At 37.2% G+C, this 13,126-nt stretch overlaps 1 long non-coding RNA gene across 1 annotated transcript in view; it reads left to right on the top strand.

The window, feature by feature from the left end:
• Window positions 1-12,598, top strand: part of LOC127468172 (uncharacterized) — a 50,396-nt gene extending 37,798 nt beyond the window's left edge. Inside the window, exons 3-4 of the long non-coding RNA XR_007903433.1 lie at window positions 10,453-10,498; window positions 12,285-12,598. This is a non-coding gene — a long non-coding RNA (uncharacterized LOC127468172). The remainder of the gene's footprint in view (window positions 1-10,452; window positions 10,499-12,284) is intronic.
• The last annotated feature ends 528 nt before the right edge of the window (window positions 12,599-13,126 follow it).

Below are 13,126 nucleotides of genomic sequence, written 5' to 3'. Positions count from 1 at the left end.
CTAAAGTTTAAAATAGAACCTCTGAAGTGGAGGTCTGCTAAATTAGTGATCTTTCATCAGTTATTAACCTGAGTTCAGGAAGAGAATTCATGAAGTTTTGAAATACCAAGTACAAGAGATGAATGTTTGAAATATATTTAGCTTCTAAAACTTTTCAAAGTATAAACCACAGAATAACTCAGTGGATTCCCAATGTCCCTAGTGGCAGTGATGACATTTTAATCTTTGGCAAAATTACAGAAACACACACTCTTGGGGTGTTTGGTTGCCAGACAACTCTTAATCTAACATTTCACAATGCCAACTGCAATTGAATGAAGTAATGCTGTAAGTTTTTTTTCACAGAAAATTTTATAGGATAGACATAATAAGTAACAACAAAGAAAACTGCGAAGAAGCTCAACATTTGTATTGCAAAATCTTTACATACAGCCTGACATTCAGTGGCAAAGTTACTTTAACATCACTTCTCTGATGAGCTGAGGTGAAGCCTCCTTATTGTAAGCCAGGAAAATCACCAAGGAGTGACTTCCTTTTTAAAATGTCGCCTCACCCCAGAGCTGAACCTGTTAGAGATTTCTGTTCGTGAGCACTTGTACATTTTACCAGACTTCTTCCCACTGGCTGCAGGATGTTAATTACTGTCGGCCTGTTGGTTCAGTCTAAGTAAAATATCATGTGTGAACAGTGATGGTTAATGATGACCAGATGTCTGGATCTCAAACTATGACGTCTTTCTTAAGGCAATGTTTGAGTACTGACTGACTTTAACATCACCTGCCTCTGTAACTTGGGGCAAGGTGGTTGTGGCAAGAAAACCCTGCTACAGACCTCAACAAACAAACAAAGCACCCCTGTACACCAATTTTGTCTGTCCAGTTTAGGCAATCTAGAGCTTGAATTTTCAAAATTTCTTAAGCCCTCGTGGAAGTTAGAGGGAAAAGTAAATCTTCAGCACATTTTATAATCAAACCATAAATGCTAGAATTTGGTGATTGACAATCTCAGGTGGAAAAATGATTTTGTCCCCTTTTTACAGAAAGCAAACAGAAGAGAACTGAGCAGAAGGGCATATGAATAAAGAGTAACTCACGCTTCCCCGAGATAAGGGTTGTGCAGATGGATAGACATGATACCCTACAAAAGTATTCACTTTAATAGGCAAACACAGAGTTTTCACCTGAAGGAATCAGGCAGATTTGGGAGTTAACATTTTTCTATAACCTATTTGAAGTGATTCTCTTTGGAAATAGTTCCCAGGAAAAGAGAACTGTTCATCCATCTAGAGAAAAATACAACTTTGTCCCCAAAGAAGGGACAAACCCTCTTTTTTCAAGCAAAAGGTGTGCTTGTGCTGCACAGAGAGAAATACATAACCCAGTCTTACCATTGTTTCCTCTGCCAGCTTCAAGACAGATATTTCACAATAAAAACCTGACCAGCCTAGGACCTGAGTCAAAGGCTGTCCTATAGAGAGAGGTAGCTAAGTGCATTAAGATGTGAATCTGTATGCTGGATGTTTATGATGGATAGTGTGTGTCACTAAAATCAATATGGTTTTTTCATGACTTTTTTCCCTTTCCTTTTCACCACCGCCTTTTTAGATGAACACGAGCATGTCTGAATGCACAAGTGAACTAGAGAACTGTTTGCCACAAAACAAAAAAACCCGTGAAAACTCTTGAGCCTGCACCTCTGATCTTGATTCCAAGAAATGTGGCATCATTGTGTATTCCATTTTATTATGAAAGAGTAACCAAATCTGATACTGTCACTCGTCTTAACCTGTGAGAACACTTTTAGCTGAAAACAGTAGCCTGCCATTTTTGCATCGTGAAGGATCACCAGTATTTCCTGCTTCTTTTGGTTTGATTTACACATATAAAGCATTTCCAAACTCTTTAATAAAAATAATTACATCCTTTTAAGCATGGCATCAAAATGTTGCCAGTTCAGTTGCTCCTTAATATTTATACTAAATGGTATACTATACTAACTGGTCTGAGGTTTTTATTTTGGGTGTAAAAGTCTAATTTGATCCTTCTCAATTTAGGTGTTGACATTATTATTTACAGTTAAATTAAAATTCTTAATAGTCAAAAGCCAGTAAGCATAGCAAAGCTTGCTGTTAATAGTTGCCCAGCCTGCTAGAATGATGGTCTATGTTTATCATGCAATGGAATAACACCATCACTGGGAAACTTTTTCCCAGATAATTCATTAATTAATTAAACATTATGGGATTACTATTGAACACCTTCTATAGGACCATCTATAACATAAACAGACCACTATTAAAATAATTTAAGTAAAAAGTAACTCTCACCCTGAAACTAATTGTTCAGGAGGACATAGTAAATAAAGAATTATCCAGGAACCAAAAAGTCCATTTAGAGTTGCTCAGGTTTGGCTATTTTCCCCAAACACTGAGTCTCATTGGGAAAGGCTTTTGTATTTCTCTTCAGCCAGTGAAAACTATAATAAAGAAGATAAGAATGACAAATCAACAAGACAAAAATGCAAATCCTTAAAAATAACCCATCCCATTTCCAACCACGGAAGGTCCATAAAGCTAAGCTGTTGTCCTCTCAGGTGTCTAAAAATGGTATTTGTTGCAAAGTGTTAAATGTCCTCTGCATTGAAAGCCATGGGTTGGAAAGGATCTTCAAAACTGCAAGAGTGGTCAGACCACCACTAAGAAAAGAGCAGACTTTTGAAGGACTGATAATTCCAGAAAAAATTTTTTCTGTGCTGGAAGAAGCAACTTCTATTTGATGAAAATCTCAAAGTTACGCCCCATTCATTTAAAGAAGTGGAGAAAGAAGCAGAATGTATAACAAAACACCTAAAAAGGGAGATTATCTTCAAAATACTGACAACCTCTAGTGTTGCACTTTTTTAGTAGTTTTGATTCCCCAAATATTACATATGCATTGAGAACGACCACATCCCAAAAGAAAGGGTGTGATTTACAGTTTACTTTGGGCTTGAGACTAAACTAGTGGACAAGTTGTGCAAGCAGTGTCCACGCTAAGAGCAAACTCCTTGACTGAGGTGTTCTGGTCGATAATAGTCTTATCAACAACCTCATTAACACTGCTGTTAATTAAGAAAGACAAATTCATTAGATTTATTTTTTTTCAGATTTTCATTCCAATACCCTCTTCATTTAGAAAACCTGAATAGATTTTTAGAGAAACATAATACAAACTGCACTCAAGCCAAAGGACATGATAGAAACTAAATGGATTCCTTTGGGTTAAGACTTCAAAGTAGTTCCTGAAAGAAATGTAGTCCAAGTGTGTTTAAATATAGAATTGTAGCTCTGACCTTTAGATGTGAATTTCTATGCTTTTATTTTAGACTTAACATTCTTGTAAGGGTATAACATGTTGGACATATTTTGGGGTCAAAAATAAGCAAAAACTTGGTATCTGGCAGTCGAAAAGAGAAGTCAATAAACCCAACAGAAAGTTAAAAATAAATAAAGGTGACCAGAAAACATACAGGATTATAGCTAAAGGATAAATGTCCCTCCTGCATGAGGTGATCAGCCCAGTATATAGCCCAGTATATGTCTTGCCAGCACGTTACTTTCAGATTATATGATATTTTCATATGATTCTGATGTAAGTACTGTTCCACCTGATTTACAAGGTTCTGCTGGATGAGATAAAGGTAAAACTACACTCTATGGAGGAGGAATAAAGTCACTATGACTTTTACTATGCTAGTGTTTTTTCTTAAGCAGGAGAAGCTAAAAGTGATAGTTATTCATACTGAGGTCATATGCTTCCCATTTGAAATCTATCTTGATACAGGCCTTATAATAATAACTCACGGACAACAAATCTCAATATCATGGGAAACTGAATAATTGTAATCACTTAGGGTTTTTTAAAGAGCTTTTACTACTCAGCTGAGTGAAAAACATTGCAACAAATATTTGTACAATATTTACCAGCGCATTTTATGTTAGAGAAAAAACCAAATAATTTTTAGCCTAACTGTCATTTACATAGGAACTCTACATAAAGCCACTATTTAGTAAATGGTTCTATGCAAGGAAAAGCACATGCAGCTGATCAGTTGCCACAGGCACAAATCAATTTGTTTGAACTACAGAACTGAGGAAAAGAAGCTCCTACTTCTCGCATCCTCATGGATGCCTCTTCTCTCACTCTTTCAAAAGAGGAGTTGAAGTAGGATTACAAGAACTGTCTCCATGAAACCAAATAAAAAGCTGCTCAGGAGTTCATCCAGTGTGGAGGCTTCACAAACACGAGCACAATTAAAAAGCCACTAGTAGTTTTAAACATGTCAAGGGATTACTTGCTTTACTAGATTTTTTTACAGACTTTATAGAAGATGCAGTTTTGCTGTAGTGCTGCTTTTCTTTCAGAGTGAAGGAATTTCCAACTAATCTCTTACTATATAAACTATCTTGAAATTGCTTTATATCAGTTATGTTCCCCTTGTCTGTTAAGTGCAAACAAATACCCAGATCTGTTATTCTCCTGTGATTTCAGTTGTGTTCTTTGAAATGACGTGCCAACACTGTGAGTGACATATCCACCCTCCGGTAATTTGTCATTGATAGATTATTCTTTAATTAAAGTTTCAAGATGGATTTTCTTGTACTTGGGAAAAGCGGCTTTACAGGTTTATTTGGAGGCATAAGGTAAAAGTGCAGATCTATAAATAGATGCCATTTAGCAGAATGAAAAATAAATGCATATTTTTATATATTGCATTTACGTAAATGTTTTTAATATATATTTTTTATGTTATATACGGAGAGAGTAACTTTAACCCAAAAACTGAAACACTTTCCTAGACTAAAAATACTGATGCAAATCAATATATGTTTTAGTAGGCTTGTGTTGGGGTATGTCTGTTCAACATACTGCTATCTGATTCCATGACTTGTAACGTTAATAACAAAATCAATCAAGTGCCGCAAAAGTGAACTGAAAGACTGCTAGGGCCAAATTTGAAAACAGAATTAAGAACCACAAAGCTGATTAACACTGCATAACCTTGAGACCACTTGAACTCCACAAAGGCTGTAGTTTTTTATTTAGAGAGAGAGAGACTCATGAAAATATTTTTAGACTATGACAGGGTCAAGTTCATCACTAAATGAGATGGCAGACACACTTGTCTAAAAGACAGATGCAGTAAGAGATGGAAGGCCATGATTTACATATGCCTAGCATAAAGGAATTTGAACTCATCTCTCTCAAAATGCTGCACTTACCACCAGGTTATCAGCTATTTATATTTTAATTTGTGCCTTTTGGAATCATGTAATTGTGCAGGAAAGAATTCAAGACAAAGCTGTTTGGGAAGCAAACAAGCAAAAGTCACCCCAAATCTGTAGCTGCCAGTTTACCTCACAGAGATGTCACACTGGAAGCGTGCAGGGCTCTGTGCACAACCCATGAAGTCTTTGAGTGCCTCTCATAAGCTTAGCAAGGTCTACAGTGAAGGTCATTAGGAGCAATGGGAGCAAAAATCCTGTAATTTTGATGGGATCAAGAAACCTTTTGCTGGTCAGAGTGACTTCTGGTTGTTCATGGAATACTGAAACACTGGTGCCCTTTGCTGAATGCAGCACTTCTTAATTCCAGCAACGAGTGGGTCTGTCTCAGAAATACACTGTTGCCTGGGGCACGTTCTGTAGGAATCTCTAGGAATAAGTCTTAGTCACTGTAAGATATCCAAACCACATAGACAGCATCTTGATATTGGATATATAATCTGAATATATCCCACTTCTGATCTGATGTACCTTTTTTCGTTTTCACATAAAAATAAAATTTCAATGGATGATTTTCAGAAACAATCAAGAAAACAAACAACCCCCCTAAACAAATAAAAACCCAAAAGCATAACAAAGGAAGTGATACAGATTTTTTTCAAAATAAGGGGCTAGGTGACCTAAAAACTAAGTACATCTTGACTCTGAGTTCTGTATTTGCCTAACCATCCCAGCCAAGCAGTGCTTAACAAAGGAACATTTTTCCAGTGAATTCATTTCCAAGGAGCAGCCAGTTTTCTTTCTGGCTTTTTTTTTCCCTTGCCTGTCGCAAGGTGAAGAGTTGGGAGTGAAAGAGCTGACAGATTTTCTCTTCACAGACAGGTGTGATTTAGGGGTATTATTTCTTTTTTCAGTATACTGTGAATCACACGGATTTGGAGTGCAAGGGCTGCACAAAATGTAATGAGTCAAAGCCTTAATAAATATTTACACCACTAGTGTAAAACTAAATAAACTATAGTTTCATAGTACTGTAACCTTTCATAAAAAAAAAACGTAAACTAGCCCCCACGGGACATGTCAGCTTCTCATACATCATAAGAAATCCAACACAAACATTCAGGAGCAGTAGTATGCTTTGCAGCATTTATTAAACTTGCTCCTTTATCCTCCCTCCTTATGATTCTTCTAATAATGTATTATGTGGCAAAAGATTATTGGGTTTGTGTTGGCTTTTTTAATGAAAAAGTCACAAAATATGTGCCGTGGAGACATGAGAAAATTACATAGTTATTAGGAGAGAGTATGGAACCTATAATGCAACACAGCACAACATAATTGCTGTGCAAGTTACCTTCCCTTACTGATTTCTGTCAAAATCCTAATTCATATCTTGTTTCCTTCCAGCTTCTTTCTGCAATTTTATACTCCATAGAAAGGGTTCCATTTGTCAAAGTTTAATAAAAAGCTGGTGATTAATAAATAACTATATCATGCTTGTAGTTATCAATAACTGATTATTAGCATGTAATAATGAACTAGTTATTAAAATATATATCCATCTTTCCCTAACCTTTTAATTAAAGTCTGATTTATAAATAATACCCAAGAAATTACATATTCCCATTTATGAGGTAGCCTTAACTCTCTGAGGTGTTTATGATTTCCAGAATTCTGCAACCATCCTCACTGTTTTGGATATCAAAAATATGTTAAACCCATATTCTCTTGTATTTTCTGCCTGGTTTCCTTTGTCTGCTCACATTTCTCTTTTTCCCCATCCTTTTCTGAACATTCATTGCCATTCTTCAGCCAAAGACCCCACTTTAATTTACGTTGGCTACCTTATCCATTCCATTCTGGTGAGACAACATCTCTTTGCTGGAGACTGAAAAAAAAAAGGAGAAAAAAAAAGAATAAAATTAAAAATGTGTTTTAGATTATTGGATTGTTGCCAACAGCAAAAAATAGCTTATAACCTGGTCTGGTAGCAGCCTAAAAATGGTTTCAAGCACAGTTTTAACATTAGAAATTCGCATGAACACAAATTTATATTCATGAAACATACATGATCATGCTCAAGATGTTTTAAATCTTTTGCTTTAACCCGTGAGCAGCAATGCTTAAGTTACCCTTTTCTTCATGAAATGTCTAATGGTGCACTTTTAAGACATGGTGCATTGTAATTACTGCTTTGCTACTGCAGTGTACTTCAGGGAATTGTAACTCACTGAACAAAGGTATCTTGCTTTTAGTTGCTGAACAGGCAATTAGCTTTTCCCTAAAATGGCATGTTCATATCCCAGCAGCCCCATGAAGCAAGAAAAGAAGTCTATACATCATATCTTGAGCTCTCTCCTGTTTCATAGACTCTGAGGTTCCTTTCACACATACTGCTGATCTGCATTTGTTGGTGAAAAATCAGAATAACAAAACAACATTCCACTCCCTCTTGTCACTTGTCGTATCTTTTCACCAAAGAAAATTTGCACTAATCAGCTGTAACAATTTGGGAATATTCATCATAGAGGCTGCCTCCTCTTTCCCATCTTTTGCAAGGAAGGTACTGGGTTGTGCGTGCTTGGGTAGAATTTATCCTGAGTCTTGGCATTTGATCCTGTAGGTCCCCAAACGTTCACAGTTTTGAGGGAAGCTTCCTCCATTAGCAGTGCTCCTGCAAGGGTTCCCTGCAAAATATTGGTGGAATTTTATCCCCAAGAAAAAAAGAACATTTGTCACCCATGAATAAAGTTGCAACCTAGTAAGAAAATTTATTGTGACAAAAAAAAATGGTTAAATCTAGGGGGAAAATGCTAAAAAATTAAAAATAGTGCAAAAAAATCCCTAAACCCCATCATCAATCACCTTTCCTTGCTGTCTCCTAAGATTTCTTGGGAGGGAAAAAAAGTCTTCCACACCTGACTCCTACCTTTTAAAACTGACTTCTAAAATGAATGTGGGGAGCTGGTGGCATAGCCTTCTTCACCCCATCTGCTTTGCTTCAGGGAGCATTTACATATTCTTTCACTTTTGCCTATGGTAAAACTTCCCCTCCTATTCTTCCTTTCATTTCATCCTTTTCTTCACCTTTTCATGAGATGCAGGTTTTAGATTTATACTAAATATGTAAAACTACTAATCATCCTTCCCTGTTCTTCGGGATTGGTATCCAAGACACACAATGCAGTTGCAGTGAACAGGGTCTTTTATTTTTGTGAAGGGTCTACAATCCCATGTCATCCTTGAGTTTCATATTCCTCATAGTTCAAACAACCTTCATACTGAGTTCGATGTTTTTCAGAACTCTTAGTATGGAAGGAATACTTCTGTATAAGTGGCCTCAGGATTGTTCTGACTTGCCTACACTGAGGACAAGGATTCCTATAAATTTAGGGTCAACTTTGGCTGATTGACTTTCAGCAGAGTCTGGACCCCACCTGTATCCATGCAGCCTTTTGCTCGGGAAAAACAAAAAAAAGCAAACCTCTCTGCTGGGGAACACTTCAGAGATATTAAATTAGTATTCATCTTATTGTAAGAGAGAATTTTTTTAGTGAGAATGATCAATCACTGGAAGACTCTCCCCAGGGATGTGGTGGACTACCCATCACTGGAGGTCTTCAAGGTGTGATTGGACAGAGTGTTGGATAATCTGACCTAGTCTCCCTTTCCTATGAAAGGCTGAACAAGAGGATCTTTCAAGGTGCCTCCCAACCTGGGCTGTTCTATGATTCTATGATTTCACGACTGTAGGATTCTATGAATAGCCTGTTTCTGTGAGGTTGCAAAGGGAGAGGTGTCAGGATTTTGCTTTCCAGTTTGGTACATCTACAGCTGTGCACTAGAACATGAAATATATTATAGCTATTATATTACTTAAATTTTACAAACAGAATATTAAAGTGCTCATCCTCATAGAATAGACTTCTTGACCATGTTTATATTAAAAATATAAATTTTTTAGTCCCTCAGCTAACCTTTTTTGGTTCAAGAGGTTAGCAGTCATTCCCCTTTCATTACACTATTGCCATTTAAATTTTTTTCCCTTCCTTTTGGTCTGTAATACTCTCTATGGGAATTTTTTGCACACGTGAATGTATTTTAAATCCGATTTTATACACTGGGCCTCATATTTACTCAATGCTACCCCAGAATACCTGTTATTCTCTCTCTCTACAAAGCTAGATGTATCACAGATCATTCCCCATCAGTGATACAGGTCTAAATTCAAACTAGCATAATTACTCAGCACAAATAAAGAAGCAGTTTTTGAAATCAGCTTCCTGAATGAACGGAAAAGGAAGATTTTTTTTTTTTAATAGGATATTGAAGGGAATGTTTTGGGGGAAATTTGTGATTCTGTCTAAAAAAATGATCATCCCACATTGACAAAAATTTACTGTGCCTGGCTGTTTCAGTGTGTTGCCACAGATTTCTGGGAGGATCACATGACAGCAGGCATTCGCCATCAGGAAAGCAGCAACTCCTTTTAGACTCTCTGCAAAGTGCTGATGTGCCCACAGATTCAGCGAACAAAACTTGCTTTCTGTAGAGCTGAAGCAAGCTGTGTCAACAAGACAGAATTTGAATTATTACATGCTGCTGTTACATCTATAGAAGCAGAAGAAGGGAGTAGATGATTATGGCACAGAGCTTGTGGTTAGGGAGGGAGTAATAGTAGCTCTTCAGCATTGGTTGTTGATGGAAAACATCTGCTTCCTTTCCCATCCCCATGAAACAAGCACTTGGGAAATGTCCCCGGATGGTGTCTCTCTGATCCGGGTCATTCCTCTCCTTGGAAGTCTTATGCAACATTTGGATCCACTGAAAAATCATTAAACATCAGAATGGAAAGCAGATAAGGAACCTGCTGCCTGCTTTTCTACATCATGTCTGAAATGTGGCGTGAGGCCTCTAACTGTATGAAAAGTGATGCCAGCCTCTGCTACTACAGCAGGGATCACAAGCAGTCCTTTATTCTTCCCTGGGGCAGGAGGGGGGGAAATCCAGGTTCCTATACTGTTTACATCAGAACCCACGACAGCCCAAGCTGATACTTTTCATCTTCAATTCCAGCACATCAGCTCAGAGGTTAACTAGCCCCTCATAATGAGTGGGAGGTGAATGTTACATGTGTTGGGGGAGATTTATTTTCTACTGATTATAAATATCCTTTTTTTTTCCCCCAGGCACCTGCTTTCTTTTCAGGACTGAAGTTAGTTCATGCTCCTCAAGGTAAGCCACACAATGTATCACTGTGCAGAAAAATGTAAGGAGGGTGATGCAAAGGAGTGATGGTTTTGCTTAGCCACCATGTTTTCAGAGTTTGTCACTGGCATATTTAATCTACCATACAAAAAAATAAATGACCCAAGTTGTGAAATAATGATTGAAAAAGAATAAGGATATTAGAGGAGAGGCAATTTTTCATTTTGAATCCAAATTTAACCAAAAGGGTGGCAGGATTGATTTCATGGTCTCATGAAGCAGTGCTCACAGAGCAAGAAATGGGGGCTTTCCATCTGAAGAATTTCTGATTCCAGAAAGCGTGAATACAGGAATAGTTCCCCAGCCAGTGTTTTAATAATTTAGAGTCTGAAGGGAGATATATTTGTATATATGAACTATATATGAACATAAGCATATAGAGAGAGTATGTATTCTTACAGATAGGAACACTACTGAGTCTTACAGATAAGCATGCAAAAAGATAATAAGCCTTTCTTTTATGTTCCTTAATGACATACATACAGGAATCTTTTTTTTTTTTGTATTGTGTGAGTTTATATGTAATTAGGAGATAAATGAGGTGAGGGAGATAAGAGTTTTATTTCAAGGTGCCTTTATTTTATGTGTGTAGAATGTATCAGTGTTAAAATGCCTGTATATAATTGAGCATTTTATTCACATTGTGTGTATGTCAGATTGGTTACTATAATTGTGTTCAAATCTCAAAGGAACTTGGTTTAAAACCTTTAAGGTCTGTAGTAAAAAAAAGCAGGAAAGCAACTCTTAAAAGTTTCCCCACATAATGGTGGACAATATGATAAAACATCTCTTCACAGCTAAAGCATCCAACCATTATGGTTCATAAATCCAAATCTGTATTACTCACATTTATTTACAATTTTTTGGGAGCAATCTGGCACCCAACCAGAAATACAGTTTAAAAAGCAATAAATGTCAGAGAAAAAAAATCCCCTCTGTCATCAAGTGATAAAAGAAGGAGTTTGCTAAATACGTGGTGATGAATTAAAATATTACTAGTAAGACAGAGCCTATACATAATCTTGGAAGAGAAATTCTGGAGATGAAGAGATACCATAGTACAAGCTAGCTGTTCTGTAAATAACAAAATAAAACACTACAATGAGCCACCTGCTTGCTCATAATGGAGACAATTGGAAATTCTCATACTGTATATATTTATTTACTTTAAAAGGACATGATTTCTTTCCTTTGACTCTAAGCATTTAGGAATATTAATTAGAATGTCTAAGGAAGGTACCACAGGGGACTAGATTTATAGTAGCAGATTCTGAGTCTGTTCCTAATTGCCTTCCCTGATACTCAGAATGTAATGACAAAGTCAAGAAATTATTCCCCTAAATACAGACTCACCTCTCTTGATTCAGTAGGACTACTGTTCACTTCTGCTGTTCACTAAAGTGTTTTGGGGGCAACAACAGTGTTTTGGGGGCAAAACCCCAGGAAAATTATCAAATTCAAAGCTGGGATTCCAAAAATTCCTAATACCTATTCCTGAAGTATTGCTAGTCCAAAAGTGACTAAAAGCAAAACTGCATTGGCTGCCTGCATCCCACCATAACAAGGTTTGTTGATGTGTGGCAGGGAATGATGGAACTGCCTTCTAAATGCTCTTTCTCTTTCAGATGGGCTGATAGATTAGACACACATTTGGTGATAGTAAAACACATCTTCTGTGTTTCCTGCATTCAGAATGAATGTTTTTATTGTTAGACTGATGGGGAAAGCCATCTCTTCATCTGTGTTTTTTCAGGGAGGACTGGATTTTGACACCTACTTCCAGTTGATGGGTCACAAAGAAGAGTCCCAATCCTGCAGCGAAGCTCCAAAACCCCAGAGAAGGAGGAAGTACAGAACATAACCTTCTCTGCTGCACTTCCCACCTGCAAACTTATTCAGATTTCTGATATGAGTCGTAACCTTTGATGCCTGATTTGCAACATGCACGTTTCAGGACTGTACAGGCAGCCCAGGAACAGAAGTCAGAACTGTGAACTCCCCTATATTAACAAAATTACTCATTACTGAGGCCATATTGATGAACATTTCACTGCCTAAGCTTTTGTGTAACTTCAATCCTGTACCACATGTAAGTTAAATGATGGAACTATGCAGACAAAACGATTGTTAGGTTGGTAGCCTGTTACAAGATGGCAGGAGTATGAACACTTACAGGGGCATGCCTGGTATTATTGCTTCCAATGAATAAGAGGACTTACTGCCCTAACTACCTAAAAAAACATTAATATTTTCCAGTTATTTTCCCATATAAACAGTTTCTGCTGCTGTCACAGACATAATTTTGGTGGACAAAGGGAAAAAAAAAATCTGTGCAGTAATGAATGTCAAGCTGGTTTTCATAAGCTATCACACCCCATTAAGATGAAGGATACACTGAAAAAATATACACCCCCACAAGATAACATAAATGCCCATAGCCAACAGGATTGAAAGTCTGACAGCTTCTACACTGCCATTTCTGATACCACAGACAGGGCTGCTTTGACAGGCATTGTCGGGGCTCTGTCCCATGGTAATGGCAACAGGACAAGGAACTGGTACTTTGAATGCTCAGACATGAAAAAGCCATTTCAT

This window comes from Manacus candei, unplaced genomic scaffold (genome assembly GCF_025592945.1).
Source record: "Manacus candei isolate 608988 ecotype Guabito, Panama unplaced genomic scaffold, ASM2559294v1 h1tg000014l, whole genome shotgun sequence".
NCBI lineage: Eukaryota > Metazoa > Chordata > Aves > Passeriformes > Pipridae > Manacus > Manacus candei.
The sequence above is the reverse complement of the archived record's forward strand: the minus strand, read 5'-3'. Positions and strand labels throughout refer to the sequence as shown.